The 12,776-nt window shown below is 43.7% G+C and overlaps 1 long non-coding RNA gene across 1 annotated transcript; it reads left to right on the forward strand.

The window, feature by feature from the left end:
• The first annotated feature begins 1,714 nt into the window (after nt 1–1,714).
• Nucleotides 1,715–11,208, forward strand: LOC117513227. Its single transcript, XR_004561493.1, has 3 exons — nt 1,715–1,726; nt 5,416–5,422; nt 11,115–11,208. It is a non-coding gene; the product is annotated as an uncharacterized LOC117513227 (long non-coding RNA).
• The last annotated feature ends 1,568 nt before the right edge of the window (nt 11,209–12,776 follow it).

Here is a 12,776-nt window from a genome sequence, read left to right on the forward strand (position 1 = left end):
TCCAACAGAGACTGACAGATTAGGTGATTTTTGCTACCAGATAAATTATGTCAATTCGTTACTAATCACTTTATTTTATCCATCACGGTATGACTGCATCTTAAAGGACACGTCATACAGAATTCACAAGAACTTAGAGTTTGGCTATTATAGGTCATGCGATGACATACCCATATTGATTTGTATACTTTCTTGACTGGTCTCTAAGCATACACCAATCAAAACAAACAGCTATTGAGACTGCTGAAAACAAAGTGTTCATTTTTCTGAATGCTTCTGAGTGTTTATGACACTGTTTACTTCACTCTGAGCAAAGGTCCCAGGGCACTATTGATTGGAATGCAGACAGTCTGCTGCTAATGTAAGAATGGTGCATTGCAAAGTTTAGGTCCCCTTCACAATAACAAGATTGAAGCTGACTAGCACACAAAAGAGGGACTGCATTGCCATTCGTGAAAAATCTGAGCTGCCTCTAATGCCTCGTACACCTGTTGCTACAACTGTTTGCGCACACTAGCGGCCGAAAGACAGAGAGTGCCTGGGAGAACACATTCGATCTCTCTCACGGCAGGTGTCGGACAAATTCCAGGTGACACACAGGAGAGATCCAACACCACTTGCTGGACACAGAAAATGTTGGGGCGACTCGTGCTGTCAGCACAAAAATAGTGAGCGATGACCACTTTTGAGCTGGCTGGGAATTTGTCTAAGTGCTTCACGAGTGTGGCGTTGTAAAGCAACATACACATGGTGTGCCAGATTATTGGCTCCCCCCCTCCCCGTGAGTGTGTATCAAGCATGTCTTGCGCTCCCCGCTCCCCCCCACAACACTTGTGCCTACGTGTGTATCGCGCATGTGTTGCGCCCCCCGCTCCCCCCCCACAACACATGTGCCATACATGTGTATCGTGTGTGTTGCACCCCCCCTCCCCCGCTCTCCCCCCACACACATGAGGCGTGCGTGTGTTTCATGCTCCCCCCCCATCCACAACACGTGGCGTGCCGGGGAGGGGGTGAGGGTTGCAGCACAGCGAGCTGCCTGTCAGCTGATCACCAGCCAGAGACTCACTGACAGCGGTAAATGACAGCTCAGTGCACACGATGTGTTACATTAAAAATACAGACACCACAGCCAGGAAAGGTATATAATAAGTACTACACTAACTCCTTTACATACCCAATCACTTAACAAATAACAAAAAAAAAAAAAAAAAAGTCACATAACACAGAAACAGAGAGTTGACACATTGGTGTGTGCACTGATGGACAAGGGGCGTGGCCGCGACAGCAACAGGTGTTGATATCTCCGGTTCTGGACGTCACGGCTGGGGGAAATGTACCGTGTTTTGATGGACCATGGCCTTACAACGTCCACTGTGTTGTGCATGTCTACTTACTCCCCTGACACATATACATAAAAACATATATCTTTCCTTGCGACGGGCTGCAGAGAGCGAGCGCATGGTACGCACATTGAAAGGCTGTCCCAGCTGAAACGGAACGTCAGATCATGACATGCAGCGGGTGATCTGAATGTCACACCACACACGTGAGCTCTGTTCCACATGATGTGGTGTCTGTCCTGCAGCGCACCACCCACAGGACACGCATGTCGGGCCGGACACATGCGCGGGGTCGGCTGGACATGTCGAGGCAGCAGATGTGGACATGATATGAACGCACTGCTTCATTCATGTTATGTCATGACTGTGCGTCGTGACCATGGGTCATCTACAGAGGAACAGATGGTTCATATTTTATTGTCACTCGATAAGAGGGATTCAAAAAAATGCAGTGTTTTTTAATGGTGTGTGGTTTTTTTTTTTTTTTCTCCACAGCAGAGGTGCGAAGTGGTGCAACACGTTCCCAGCTGCTCACACTGCGTTCATGCACGCGCACAAACGCACACGAAACTGTCACTGGTGTGTTGTGCACACCTGTGCGATGGTACGACCGTCACGACAGCAGGTGGAATGTTTCGTGGTTCCCCATTTCATATTTGGTTTGCGGATTTTCTTCCGGTTTCTGCATCTTTCGTGTTGTGTGTGAAGGGGCCCTTATATAAGTGTGATTTTGTGTCATGATGACTCATTTTTAACGTGATAACTGTGTTCATTTTGATGTAGTTGCAGTAACAGCAGCAGCTCTCCACTATGAAGAGAGGGGCTGCACGTGCACATCGATCAGTCATAAATGCAGCCTGTTAAAACCACAGTCTCTGTTAGGGCCAGCTTGGTGCACATTCATAAGTGTCCATCATAGATACAGTAATGGTGAAAAGTCTGAATATAAGAAATACAAAAAATTAAGCGAGTTGAGGGCAAAGTGTCTTTCGTCTCCTCTGTATGAAAGCCAGTTAAGTGAGTGGCGAGTGATGTGCATACACAGCCATGAGCTGGTAGAAAGTCTACATCTCCAGAAAATAGCGAGTACCGTATTCCTGACTTTTTTCCAAGTGTGTGTTTGGCAGGTCCACTGAGCTGAATGAATGCTGAGTCATCACTTTCAAATGAATGGTCAGTACTTTCTTGATCTGATGTTGCAAGGTTCATTTCAGTTTATCAGCTGGCCATTGTGCCAGTGTCTTTGCTCTGACTGGCGTGACCTGCCAGCAAATGCACTTAATCAAGGATTTTAAGTAGCAGTAAAGTCCTTCAGTGACCACTGATTTTGACTGTGTGTAGGTGGATAGTCTTACAATCAGAATGCTTTGATGTTGAGTTGTTGGAAGTAAAGGGTAAATGTACTGCATTTATATAGCGCTTTTCCATCTGTATCAGACCCTCAAAGCGCTTTACACACCACATGTGAGGTGCTGCCATACAAGACGCCCACTACACTGGGAGCAACTAGGGGATTAAGGACCTTGACCAAGGGCCCTTAGTGATTTCCAGGTCAGGCTGGGATTTGAACCCAGGATCCTCTGGATCAAAGCCCAATGCTTAACCATCACCTCCCCTAAAAGTCACATCAAACAATATGATACGTCTTTTAAAGTTTGGATGATAACTTTTCCTCAATTTGTGGTTAACTTACCCACCTTGTTGAACAGCACTAACCGTAAAGGTCACTATCCCGTGCTGTTAGGCAGAACCATAAACTAGTTAGATGTGCGGGCCAGTTTCAGTCCTGAAGGTTACACTTTTTCCACAGTTATTTGGCACCACCTACGTCTGTGGATGTGTATGACATGTAAAACTGTAGAGCCTGAATAAAAGTCTATACCAGACGGTCTTATATTCGGTGTAATGGTATGGACAGAGGACAGTCCACAAACATTCTTTACATTGGAAGATGATAAGGTCACTTACTCAGGCAGAGGTCTGGAACACGGGAGAACTGTTGTCAGTTGGTTCCAACTGACACACAGTGTTTTATTGTGGAGGAGCACAAGAGTTATCCACAAACACAAGCAGAGGCTCAAAGCACAGAAAGCCATCATATCTTGAAACCAAATCCATACAAGGCAGGCTGTGTCGATGCCTGTCTGCTTGAGTCCCTCTTGCAGGCATCTTTGAAGCACAGTTTTGGATGACCACTTGGTCTTGTGCTACTGACCCAGCTCCTCATACACTATGTCTTTTGGGATGCAAACCATCATCCATGTGGATGCAGGTGGGTGGAGCCAGTGGAGATGTTGTCAGGTCAGGTGGAGAGCATAGAAGCTTGTATCCCTGCAGGAGTTCGGCACTTTGTCCTTCCATGAGATACCTACGATTCTTTTGAGACAGCAGAGTGGAAGCCTCTTCTGCCTTTTGTCCTGAGTGGAGGTCATCCATTCTTCTCTGCCATATAACAGTGGGCTAAGGGCCACACGTCGGGACACAGAGTGTGGTGTTGATTGTCAGCATGGCATTTGTCCACACCCTCTTGCTGAGCTTGGATATGATAGCTGCTGCTTGAGCAATCCTGATGCCAATTTTCCTTCCCTGGCACAGGTAACTAGTTACTGTAGAGCCAAGGTAGGTGAAGCTCTAGTTTCAGCCTGTTAATGGTGATAGACGGTGTGAAGAGAACTAATATGCAGGAAAATCATGAAAGGGCACTGAAATCACCAGGAATAAAAACAACAAATGGGAGATCATCACAATCTGTTAAACACCCCCCCCCCCCCCCCCACAAAAAAAAATCTTGGTCTCCACCCTGCCTTCACTGCGCATGCGTCATTTGGGACCCACAGCAGCTCATCTGAGATTTAAGCAGAAACAAGGCCATTTTTAACCCTCTTGGGCCGACGCCGTCGTATACGAAGGCTAAGACCAAGCTTTATAAATTATAAATAACTTTTTAACGATTATGAGTTAGAAACTTACTTTTTTTTTGCTGAAAAGTTAACTCCGCGTCTTTCGAGCGGCCATCGTTGTACTCCTCATAGAAGCTGTGTGATGATGTGCGCAATTGTGAGTGTCCAATCGGAATTGGTTCACAGTCACATGGTTTTCCAAATCCAATCGTAGGGCAGATTTACCTCACGTGAAAAGCCAAAGATCATTTTCAGGAGTGAGATGTTACTAGTTGGCCCGTTTAAATAGCCCCCTGGGTGCTCCAATGAGTACATACTATTCCAATGCGCCCTGCGCCATTACGCACAGCGATCAGTGAAAGTGAGCAGACGGAGGGCCTCTGATGACAATCTCACGTGCTAAAAGAAAGAGTGTGTAACTATCAGGATTGCAAGACTAGTTTGCATGTGAATGTTACTGGATAACTCTGTTGCTTTCTCGGCGTCAAGCACTGTTTACCATATCAATGGAGCGAGGGGGAGGGCCGCTCCTCAGACTGTAAGGAGCCAAAGTGGGCCAAAGTGTGAATGAAAGCTGTTTAGGAGCAGCACAGAACAGTCTAAAACACAGTAGAAGTAGACGTTTGTGATGTAACCTTTGTGTAATAGCAGACAGAAATTGCTTTGAGATGAGACAAACAAAACGCATAGACCATTTTGTGTATATATATATATATATTATATATATATATATATATATATATATATATATTATGGAAGCACAGGTTGTCCTGAAAAAGAGACAAAAAACTTGATTGTGGGATGCAGGGAGAGTTGTAACAGCAATAATAAAACATTTATGCCAGGTGAGTGAACTGTCCAAAAATGCCCTCGGACCCAGAGGGTTAAGCAGAAACAAGGCGATAATCGGTGAGTCGCTACTGATGCTTTGAAATGACGGAGGTGCAGTGAACGCATCAGCTAGCAGCTCAACTGGCTGTGGCGCTCTGATCGCTTCTTCAGTCTTTTATGATGAAATGATGAATTTATGTGGAAATGATTGTTGTACAAAAGCTTCAGATATCTGTCGATGAGAAAGATGATCACTGGAGTGCAGTTTGAAGCAGACACAAGGTGATAATTGTGGCCTAATGATGCATGCACATTGAAGGCAGGGCGGGACTGATTTTTAGGGGGGGGGTGCTTGGTCGGCTACACCGGACTAACCCAGAGACCAGACTCAAACACCAGAAACATGACCCAGGACGTTCCAGAAAAACATGGTAAGTGGACTTTGTTGGATTCATTTCACTGTCCTTAATGAAATAACAGTTTGGCCGGCAGGGTCATGACATCATGAGGTTTATGGTGAAAAACAGAGAACTGCTGATATCACATGTGAGCCTGAATCTTTAGGACTCATTATTTCCCATCAGCCTGAGTTTGTAGCTTTGGGTGTCAGGTAAAAGTAGCTTCTCCGAGTCTCCATGGTCATTAATATGATGGACAGCAGCCACCAGCTGTCCACTTGTCATCTGCTTTACCTCCTCGTACCTCACGGTGAGTCAGCCGGGATCTTTCATCTCACTCTCTCTCTGTACATTTACACCGCTTAGTGTGACTCAGCCTGAAGGTGGTCATCACAGAGACTGACATGAGAAATATCAGTATTACCATCAGCATCGTCATCACCACCAGGAAAAACCTGGCATCAGGCTGCACCACATAATCAATTAGTCTAATTAAGCCTGTGTATGATGCATTGATCCTTCTTGAAGGGTAACATCCATTTAAGTCATCGCTGACCCACTGTTTCAGCACCATTTCCCACTGTCATGAACTCACCATTCGCTCCCTCCGTTACCTGACAACCGCAGCCTGTCAATCAGCAGTCACCTGCTGTCAGTGTCCTTCAAATCAAATCAAATCAATTTTTATTTATATAGCGCCAAATCACAACAAACAGTTGCCCCAAGGGCGCTTTATATTGTAAGGCAAAGCCATACAATAATTACGGAGGAAAAACCCCAACGGTCAAAACGACCCCCTGTGAGCAAGCACTTGGCAACAGTGGGAAGGAAAAACTCCCTTTTAACAGGAAGAAACCTCCAGCAGAACCAGGCTCAGGGAGGGGCAGTCTTCTGCTGGGACTGGTTGGGGCTGAGGGGAGAGAAACCGGGAAAAAGACATGCTGTGGAGGGGAGCAGAGGATCAGTCAGTATGATTAAATGCAGAGTGGTGCATACAGAGCAAAAAGAGAAAGAAACACTCCATGCATTATGGGAACCCCCCAGCAGTCTAAGTCTATAGCAGCATAACTAAGGGATGGTTCAGGGTCACCCGATCCAGCCCTAACTATAAGCTTAGCAAAAAGGAAAGTTTTAAGCCTAATCTTAAAGTACTGCACTGATTTCTCTGATTGCAATGTCAATATGGGCAGTGCAACTAAATCATCACTTTTACAGCCTGTTTCTTTACACTGGTCAGGGGATGGATACATGAACATTTTTTGGATTTTACTTCTATCAATCATTCGAAATACAAACATTATGGTGCTGTTCCATAAATGTGTCTGGAGCAGACAGACCTCAGTGACTCTGTCTCCTCAGAGAAGGAATGTCAGTTGGAGCCTTTTATCAGGTGCCAGCTGCTGTCCTGTTGATAAAGTCAAGGTATTTTGACTCAAGTCCAAACACTTCTCAGTCAGAAAGCATTTTAAGCTCTGAACAGATTTCTTGATATAATTTTGGGACGGCTACTCCTGTGTCTGTTCTTTGTGAATGCACACGCCGCTAGGCGGAAAGCACTGCTGTCTTTGTGTAAATGTGAGGAGGGGCAGCAGTTTCACTCTGGAGGACTCACATGCACTACACGTACATGCACTGGACTCACGTGCATGTGCAGCTGGTCCATGTATGTAAACAAAGAACAAAACTGTAATAACACACACAGAGGAGTGTGCTTTCATTCTCCCACACAGGGCGCCATCAAGCTGCTAACCTTTACCATAAAACTAAATGGTAAATGGACTGCATTTATATAGCGCTTTTCCATCTGCATCAGACGCTCAAAGCGCTTTACAGTTATGCCTCACATTCATCCCAATGTCAGGGTGCTGCATACAAGGTGCTCACTACACACCGGGAGCAATAGGGGAAGTAAAGGCCTTGCCCAAGGGCCCTTAGTGATTTTCCAGTCAGGTGGGGATTTGAACCCATGATCTTCTGGACTCAAGCCCAACACCTTAACCACTTGACCATCACCTCCCCCAAAACATAGCTTTTAATACTAAAATTTCACTGGGACATCTCTTAATGCAGTTTGTTAACAGTAAAGCTTGATCTAAGTGTCCCGGGCAGAACGTGGTACCGGTACTCCCCAAAACTGGAATCTGGTAGCTTCCGGAAAAAGTATGTTGAAGTAAATTTTTACAGTAATCACAGTGCAAATCTACTAATATAAGTAACAGGTTATACGGGCACTATACTTTGTTCTGCTCTCCACCCTACTGTTAAAGATTGCTAGCATAAGCGTGCATAGCTTCATTATATTTTGACACACCTAAGTTTTACATCATGTATGTAATTAGCATTAGCCCCTGGTCTGCCCCCCCTCCCCCCACATCAGAGAAGCGCTACTGAGACCAACACACACACACACAAACATGCAACTTACAAAGCCTGGATCTGCCCCTGATTAGGTTCACTTAATAGACTTAATAACTAAGTCGCCAAAAAAACACCTGAGCAGTGGTTAGCCCTGTTAGCTTAGGTGGTTCAGACTCGAACAGAGGGGCGTGTTCAGGCTTCTTTCATCACACACTGGGCCACTCAGGCTCCACCCCTTTAAGGTCGGGATGTAGCCAGAATCAGTGCAGCCGCTGGCTGCCAACATGGCAACGCCCAGATACGGGCTTCATATCGGCTGTTCCGTGTCTCTGCAGAAAACTACAGGTGACAGCACGCAGGTTTTCTCTGTGTAGATATAAAGTCTAATGGTTCACTTACACATGCTAACGACATGCACCAACAGCTCACCACCGTTTTCGTGACCGTCCTTTTTCCTTGGTTCAATCATTCAACGGCAGATTTAAGACCAGAGGAACCTCCATTTAACTCACTTCAGGCCAGAAAATCACGAAGGACCCTTGGGCAGGATAGATAAGATAATCCTTTATTAGTCCCAAGACGGGGTAATTTGCAATGTTACATTAGTTATAGAACAATTGTGCGAAGTATGTTAAGTAAAATAAAACAAAAATAAGTATGAAAAAACACGAAGGTAAGTACTGTGTGGGAATAACAACAATATATAGAGTAAAATGCACTATTTACAAGCAGAAAAAACTCAACAGTTAAAATGAATGTTTTGGTAATATTGCACAGGGGCGTAGCACCAAATTCTGGGCCCTAGGTACTAGCCATATTGAAGACCCCCCCCCCCCCACTGTTATGTTCTTTTTTATTAACGCAAACACCAAGTTTCTAATGCGTAGTCAAACCAGGTCTAAATCATGTATACCTTAGATCACACCTGGGAGTCAGAACCCTTTTTAAAGTTGGGGGAGCAATATTGAGTGGGGGGTCTGGGGACCAAATTGCACCATTTTCTAGAAGAATGGTGCAATTGGTGCATTCCCGTCTGTTAAAATGCACAGGAATGCACCAAATTGCACCATTTTTCTAGAAAACGGTGTGCCAATTTGGTCCCCCCAGACCCCCCAACTCAATATAGCTAGCTTTCAAGCTCACCTCTCTTTTCAAAGAATTTGGTTAGCAACTGCTTTCCCTCATTTAGTTTTCTTTCCCTGTCCTTTTTTCTCTTCTTTTTTGAAATCGGACTTTGATTTTTTTAGGAAAAGACATATTTTATTTCAGCCTAAACACTAAACACAACGATTATCTTACTAATCAGTTCATCGGTCGATTTTTTTTTTCGATAATCGTTTTTGTTTTTTTTTACCTACATGTGAGTTTTGCCATTATTTCTTTAAGTGAGTTATTATTAAAAGGCCTTTGTCACACACACTCAGTGTTTGACCTTGTAACAAAGTTCTGTTATAGTCTCGTCAAAAACATACCTGGAGTATTGTGTTGTTTTATTTTGCACATACATACATCACAGATTCCCATCAGGTTTAGATGCCTACAGCAACTATCTCAACCACTGACAACATATTACAGCACGAGTCCATGAAGTATTTTAAAGGCCTGACGAAAGTGTAATGTGTATATTAAGATACGTTATTTTCATGAAAAAAAGACACAAATGTGCAGTTTACTGCATTTTATTTTTTCTGTGTAAGAACCAGCTTAGATGTGGTTTTTGACCAAAACCAAATTGTCATTAAACTTAATAAAACAGGGATGAAGTGGAGGTTAAGAGTCACTAGGTGTTCACAGGAAACAGTTATTTCTATATTTATTTATGTTCATTGTTAGTTGGTTTAAATTTTCTGTTTTGTTTTATCAGATTCTTTTTGTCTGTTTCTCTAAAACTGTATTGTGGCATTATTAGTTATTATTACTATTATTGTTGTTGTTTCTATTATTATTATTGATATATCAATACAAATAACTGAATAAATATTACAATTTGCAATACATTTGACTCTTTATGACAACAAATGCTGAGGCATGAATTATTATACAGAAAACAAATGTGCTGACAGCTGCAACGCTTAATGCTAACTTCAACATTGAAAACGCCATAGAACATGCTAACGCGTTAGCATCGGTCCCGTTTTTTAAGTTCCTAAAATACACCTATCAACTGTTTCAGAAGACCATAACAGGTCGAATTAACATAATAAAGTAAATGTTACTCACAGACATATGCTCTTTGGGGTTTTAGTGGGGAAAAATTAAGATTAAGCGAAATAAAACACTGAATTGACAAAGCACCAGATCGAAGCAGTGATTCGCAGATCGAATAGAAGCACTGCTTCGATCTGCGAATCACTGCTTCGATTGGTTCAAGGTTCAAAGCAAAGCCGGCGCTGCAGAAACGGTTGATTTATATGGAAGAAAATGAAACATTTGCGGTATAAACAAGTTATTTAACAACTAATTGATGACTAAATTAGTTAACTTTTAATAATCGATTAAATCGATTAGTTGTTTCATTCAGCACTACTAAACACTCCTCTTTCCCGTTTGGGATGTGTGTGTGTGTTGGGGGGGGGGGGCATAAGAATATGTTTTGCAACATTTATACATTCATTCTAGGTTATATTCTTTTACAAACATGAACTGTACTGAACATTAATAACATGCAACACAAAAATGTATTTAATGCCAGTTTTTTTGTGGCCCCCCCCCCCATGCTCTGGGCCCTGGGTACATAGTACCCTTTACCCCCCCCCAGTCCGACGCCCTGATATTGCACTATGAATGTTCAAGTAATGTTGTACATGAGAGACAAATAAATTGTTACTTTCATGATTTGAATGGTCTGCTGGCAACTGGTTGCAGAGGTCCTTAATCCTTAATCCACAAATCGCGTATAATAGGCACCCTTGCATGGCAGCACTCTTATGTGTGTGTGTGTGTGTGTGTGTGAGGCATCATTGTAAAGCGCTTTGAGCTTCTGTTTCAGATGGGAAAAGCGCTTTATAATGCAGCCCATTTAATTATATCCCTTTTTTTTGTTGCTGTTTGTTTTATCAAATCTGACTGAACATGAGAAAGAATCTCAAAAAATCTTTGGAGACTTTTGATCCCAAGATGCCAACATTCAAACTGAAGGTTTGATTGTTGCTTTTGGTCTGAGTTGTATATTTTTTTGATGCTAGCAAAATATCACACGACAGACATTAAAGCATCTTTCAATTGCAGTTAGATGTTTTAGTTTTATTTTGTTGTTGTTGTTGTTGTTTTTTGTAATGGGGCAGCGCAGTCTTGTTTGAACGCCTGCGTGATATCGCGAGATTTGAACACTTCCGGGGACAGCCTGCACAAACACAGCAGCACTTCACACGGAAAAAAAGGTGTACTGTTTTGTTTTTGGCTGCAATTGCTGAAACGTCGTGAGATGGGAAGACGGCGGCGAATGGGAGACGTCGTGTTGGTAAGTGTTAGCCTACACAGCTAGTCAGATTAGCTGCGTTCTCTCACCTGCACAACCACAATGTAGTGAATTTTCATCACGTGGTTACCCGTTGCTAATTTGACAGTCTAACGTAACCCTAACCCCCTAACCCCCCACCCCCCACCGTGTCACCCAAAATTTCATGATACCATCTTGAAAATCTACTACATTTTGTGACAGTATCACAAACTATACATTAATCACTTTTTCATGATCAATCAATCAATCAACTTTTTTCTTATATAGCGCCAAATCACAACAAACAGTTGCCCAAGGCGCTCCACATTGCAAGGCAAGGCCATACAATAGTTATGAAAAACCCCCAACGGTCAAAACGACCCCCCTATGAGCAAGCACTTGGCCACAGTGGGAAGGAAAAACTCCCTTTTAACAGGAAGAAACCTCCAGCAGAACCAGGCTCAGGGAGGGGCAGTCTTCTGCTGAGACTGGTTGGGGCTGAGGGAAAGAACCAGGAAAAGAGATCGATCACTAATGATTAAATGCAGAGTGATGCATACGGAGCAAAAAAGAGAAAGAAACAGTGCATCATGGGAACCCCCCCACAGTCTACGTCTAAAGCAACATAACCAAGGGATGGTCCAGGGTCACCCGATCCAGCCCTAAACTATAAGCCTTAGCGAAAAGGAAAGTTTTAAGCCTAATCTTAAAAGTAGAGAGGGTATCTGTCTCCCTGATCTGAATGGGATGCCATCACAAACTTGCCATGAGAGCGGGTTTGTGGGATGACCTGGATTTGAAAAAACAGGTCTGAACACTGTCCAAATAGAAAGCAATCCAGAGTGAATCTGACTCGAGTCGGATTACCGACCCCAGTCTGATCTAAGTGTCAGTTTGTTGGAGTCATTATACCCAAACCCTTGCGTCCTCCCCATCACTTGCAGGCGTCCTTCCTGCCTCTACTGGTGGTTGGCTCTCACTGCGGTATTGTATCACTTCCTGTTCCAGAGCACACCAGTGTTTTTCTGTATCTGTTAGCTGTTTAATCTGGCAGTTAGATTGATCTAGTTATCTAGATAACGATTTGTTTCCCAGTGTAATCTTTACGTGCCTTAACTAAAGCACTCCTTCTGCTGAATCACCTCTAAATTATTTACACATTATTCACTTTGCGTGTTTTTAGGAATCCGCTAGCTTAGCGTAGCTGCTAGCTCTTAGCCGATTTAGCATGGCGGCTTATCCTGTCTCTCCCGCACTTTTCTGCTCTGGGTGTGAAATGTTTAGTTATTCCTCGGCCTCCTTCAGACAGTAATGGTACTTGTAATAAGTGTAGCTTATTCGTAGCTTTGGAGGCCAGGCTGGGCGACTTGGAGACTCGGCTCCGCACCGTGGAAATTCTACAGCTAGCCAGGCCCCTGTAGTCGGTTGCGGACCAAGGTAGCTTAGCCGCCGTTAGTTACCCCCCTGGCACATCCTGAGCAGCGGGAAAGCAGGCTGACTGGGTGAC

The sequence above is a fragment of the Thalassophryne amazonica genome, chromosome 7 (genome assembly GCF_902500255.1).
Source record: "Thalassophryne amazonica chromosome 7, fThaAma1.1, whole genome shotgun sequence".
In the NCBI taxonomy this organism is placed as follows: domain Eukaryota; kingdom Metazoa; phylum Chordata; class Actinopteri; order Batrachoidiformes; family Batrachoididae; genus Thalassophryne; species Thalassophryne amazonica.